Below are 5424 nucleotides of genomic sequence, written 5' to 3'. Positions count from 1 at the left end.
TTTATGGGTTAAAGTAGAGAGAGAGAAAGCAGAATCAAGAGATGAAAACAGAATTAGATCATCTTTCAAATTCTTAAATCCATTCATGCAGAAACCAGTTTATATACTATGATTTTTTTTCCTGAATGAGGAAAATCTTTTTATTGCTTCTATTTTTCCTTTTACCTAAAATAATTTGAGTCATGTCTTTCATTTTGGTTATAATTAGAAAAATCATAATTACTGTACCTGGGCCCACAAATTAGGGAGTTAGACCTATTGGTCAAGGAAATTTCAGAATACAAATAGTAGAGGGAAGGAAGGTCCTGCAGAATGTACTGTGTGCTCTGTTCAGAGCAGTTTGTCAAATGAATTTTGAGACCAAAAGAATTAAATGCAGAGATAAATGTGCAGATAGATAAGAGCTGGAGTTCAGATATAGAAACATGCTCTAAAATATGATCAATACTTAGTTACTAAATAATACCCACTAGAGAAAATTATTTGCTTTTCATTCAAAATTGCAAAACTGCATTCATTGAAAGGAATACAGCAATATTAAAAGAATATATTATTCGATATGTTATTTCCAGTTCCAAGTGAGTTTGTGTAAGCCTGTGGTATAGGACATAAGAAATTATGCTACAAAGACATCAAAGTCAAATAAGTAGCTCATCATGAGTTATTGTTTTAGGAGAAATTATTTTGTCCTATAGAAAGTTCTTTGGGGAAAATATAAGATACAATAATAATTTATCTTGGACAACCTTGCTATATTTTTAAGTTCAAGGCATGTAGAGTTTCTTTAATGTCACATAACTTAAGGAACTTTGGACATAGGCTAGGCCAAGAATATACCTTTAAAGTGGGTTTCATTTTCAGTTTTCTACTGATAGCTTAAAATAACAGTGTCCTAGAGGGAAATATACAGTGCATAGTGCATATGATGACAGGAGAATTTATAGCCAAGACAGCGTTGTAGAGTTCCAGTGTGAAGGCCAATGAACTGCCAATTGAGAAACACCAACTTAAAGTGATCAATCCCATTGACTGACCAATTTGGTCATATATCAGTTAAGATGAATCACTTAAGATCATGAAAGGAAATCCCCAAACAATAATCAGATCCCTTAAGGACTCTTACACTCCAGTGGCCCAATGTCACTCTTAATAGTCTGACCTGTACCATACATTTCATTGAATAATGTTTCCCTTCTACTTTACAATCTGTGTGAGCCTTTATTTCAATTCTTGAAATAAGAGGCCAACAACCTGGAAAACTTCTGCCTAAATAGGAGGCACCAGTAATACAACCAGGCCTCACCCCCAAATCATTCATTTGACTATGAACTTGTCAATGGATCAACAACCCTTTGATGAGGCTAACACCATTGTGATCAAATCACTTCTCAACAATGGTATCATCTGGAGTACAAACCTTCAGTGTATCAACTTACAGAGAACATTTCACACCCAAAAGGTAACACCAACTCCTCTTGCCTTAATTCTAATACCATAACCTTTCTCATTTGTTTAGCTCTACTTCCAAAGAAAGAAATTTGTATAAAATAAATGTGAATATTTGTGAACTAAGCCACAAGGTAACAAAGATATTTAAAACAACAATGAACAGCTACACAAACAAGAATCAAATCACCTGTCTTTGAAGAACATTCCCAAGGTAGAAGAAAATAAAAATGAGGGAGGCCATGATTTGGTGTGTAAGTAAACCTGGAGCACAGTTATTAAACCGAAGGAAAAAAAGAAGTAACAGCTTTCCCCTGGGCATGTTGATTTGAGGTGGCCTGGGTTAATTCTGAGGCAGCACAGCATCACTCCTATGGATTGTTATGTGGCCCATATACACATACATACAATCGAGCAGCATTTCTTATAATGGGCTCAATAGAAAGAACTTGTAGAAATTTGGCAGCAATTTCCCCAATTTCATTGATAATTCCACACACAACTGAAAGTTTCATTTTTTTTCAGTATATTAACTATTAACAGAAAAGGCCTACAGACTCATTTCATCTTGGACACACACCACCCCAGCAGCCAGTTGTGCTGACCTGGGACACAAAGGGCCAAGAATTGATGCAGCCCCCTGGTGAGCTCTAATCCTCTTCAATCACTCCCAGTCCTCACGGAGCTTGTTGTCTAGACCATTGGCCAGAACCTGGCTATATTTTCCATCCTTCACATCCTTCTGTCTGTTCAAGAATCAATCTGGGATCTTGTATAAGCGAGCATTCTGAGTGATGGTGATCACTCGGTCCACCTCAGTCCTGGTGAGCTCTCCAGCCCTCTTGGTGAGGTCAATGTCTGCTTTCCTTAGCACCACATGAGCATATCTTCACCTCATACCCTTAACTATAGACATGTCACAAACAGCAACGTGTAGTCCTCCTGTGGAAGCACAACTGAAAGTTTCTTCCATGTGTTATCTATTAATATTTCTCTCTTATGTGGGACCTCATTGTGGCTGTCTAATGTTTGTGCCCAGCATGAAGTTTAGATGGAGAAAAATTATATATCTTTAATATATTCTTAGTTGAAATGGAGTCCTCTAATAAAAATACAGGAGGTTGTGCTGGAGCAATGGTGCAACCATTAAAAGCTCAGTCTCACAACCAAAAGATAAAAATATGAGAGGGATTGCTAAAGATCATGAAAAAATGAGAACTCAAAGTGGCAGCTTTAAATTTCAGCTTCTACAGCATCTCTGTAAACCAAAGGCCTACATTTAGACAAAGGAAAAGTGGGAAGTTCCCTAGCATTTGCTTCTTCCTGTCTGCAGCTCAAGAATCTGTCCCATTTTGTGAAGGAATGTTCTGATCCACCATAAAAGTCATGTGTATTCCCTTACTTTAGGTCGCTGTGACCAAAATACTTGAGAACAAGTTAAAGGGAGGAATTATTTATTTTAGCTCAGGGTTTCAGAAATGTTATTTGGTCATGGTAGGGAGGACATGGTGAACCAGAAAAGTTCATGTTATGGCCACCAGGAAGCAAAGAAGGGAAATGGAAAGAATCATCACTTCTTGGTCTTTTGGCTCAGATCAAATACAGAAAGGAGTCAAGGCATGCCCCCAACGACCTGCTTCTTCTAAAAGTTCTACTGCCCACTACTCACCACCTCCTAATATTGTCATCGGACTTAACAGTTCATCAAGGGATTAATCGATTGATTAGTAGAGCCCTCATGATCTGATCATCTCTGGAAATACCCTCACAGACTTGGACTCTATCTTGTGAGCTAAGCTGATAAATCTCTATACATATATATTCATTCTACTGGTTCTGTTTCTTTTGAGAACCCTGACTAATACAATTGGATTTGAGAACAATTGAAGAGAAAGATCTCTGTGTTGTTAAAAAGAAAGGGGGGGGGCGCATTTACTTGTGGTTCCAAGCTGAACAAGAGTACTTACAGTTGAGTAACTTAAAAAAAAAAAAAACAAAAAAAAAAAACCAGAATAGTCATCAGTATTACTATCTGTGTCCCCAGGAGCCTGGTTTCTCTGAGGGGCAGGTCCTGCTGCAGAGACTTGACTGGGGAGAGAGTAAGCAGATGACTGAGGGGCTTTTGGCGCCATCTTGGACAGGAGTGCCCAGAAAAAGGAATGGCCCCAGTGTCTCACCTGTGTGGATGCAAGAGCGGCTATTTACCAACCTGGGGCGAGACCATGCACCCACAAGGCGTGGGCAAAAGCTAATAGTGACTCTGGGAGAGGTGTGGAAGCAATCTGGAACCAAGGGCTGCTGAACCACGGAGCAGAAGGGTGTTCACCTTGGTATGAGGTGCTGGGTGTTTGCCTTTGTAAGTTATTCTATTTCCCCTCCCCAGGATATAAACTATGAAAAATTCACAAAAAGATGTGCCATGTGGTTTGTCTTCCTGTGCCAGGCAAGGGACCCTAAGAGAACTCTGGCGACACTATCATGACTGTCAGTTTGGGGGCTCTTTGACTCTAGTAAGTACCATATTGATTTCTGGGAGAACTCTAGTGTTTTCCCCTTTTGACTTGATTAAAATTTTTGATTAAGGACATTTCCTTAATCAGAGGTTTCTGGTGCTATGTTGTCTCATAAAAATCAGCTGGTTTTCATATAAAGACAAGGTGCTTTCCAGAGTGGCAAGAATATCCATGAGAATTTGTCTAGATTTATTTGGGTTATTGCTCATTCTCTATTGTGTAAGCCCTATAGACCTAGTTCTGTGTAGTATCTTCAGAACACTGCCCATCTCTCATTTATAGATTCAGCATAGCTCAAGTATCACAAATCACCCTAAGAACATCAAAGGCCCATACAGCAGGAGAAACCACCACCAAAACCCTGACATTGCTTTAGATACAGTAGATAGGAAAGTTTTCATTGAAGAAGTGTCATTTTAGAATTATCTGTTCAAAGAATACAAGCAAATTGTTGGGGAACTGGATGGAAGAGAATTCCAAAGAGCAGAAACAGTGATTTCAGCCCCTATTGAACAAGAGCCTGAAGGAGACCGTAGAGCAGGAAATGAGTTGCAGCATGTCATTGCAGGATCAGCTATTAAAATATGATAATCAAATAATTTGTGATTATACATTAATATTCATGTGTCAAAAATTCCCAGTACTGTGTATGTTCCCATTCTTTACACATTCTCTCACATTCCCTCCCTTCCTTCCTTCTTTCCTTCCTTCCTTTATTCCTTCCTTTATTCCTTCCTTCTTTTCCTTTCCATTTCTTTCCTTCCTTCAGTTCTGATCCTTGTTCTCATTTGTCTTTTAAATTTCATTGGCAGCAACCATGCCTTATTGGGTTTAGTATTTATGGCACACCCAATGCCACACTTACTGACAGAACGTCAAGCATACTTTATCCTCACACTGAATTGGAAGGAAAATGCTCCCCTTCCATTTCGGAATGTGGATTTAGGCTGCAAGTTATGCAAGAGTTAACTATGTGTGTGGAATAGAGGGTGATTACATTGGCCTGCTGAGTAAACAAAGAAAAGGAGACAGCTCTGCTCACTTATTGTAATTGCAAATTTATTTTTATAGTTTCTACAGTTTCTATTTTCCTTTAAACTGCCTTAATCTGTCTTCCTGCTGTGACCTATTTCCAGTAATGCATATTCAGTACAAAAATAGGAGATCAAATCATATTGAATCTCGAGTTACTTCTTGTCACACAGAAACACACAGTTTTATACAACACTGAAATCAATTCTCCTCATACTAATTATTTAATTTCCATAATATACTGACAGTATTCTGCTATTAAGTGTTCACATTTAAAACTTGCTTTGTAGTATTTTAATAGTTCTTTCTGTAAGCAACACTGCAAGGAAATATGATTTGTTACAGATCAAGGAATTGAGCAGTTGGAAGTTCAGATATTGATCCAAGGCCCTGTGTAAGATTCTGTTTGTGCTTGTAACAGAGGTCATTTGAT

Source organism: Nannospalax galili, unplaced genomic scaffold (genome assembly GCF_000622305.1).
Source record: "Nannospalax galili isolate Female #2095 unplaced genomic scaffold, S.galili_v1.0 scaffold705, whole genome shotgun sequence".
Taxonomy (NCBI): Eukaryota; Metazoa; Chordata; class Mammalia; order Rodentia; family Spalacidae; genus Nannospalax; species Nannospalax galili.
Note: the sequence above shows the minus strand (reverse complement) of the source record.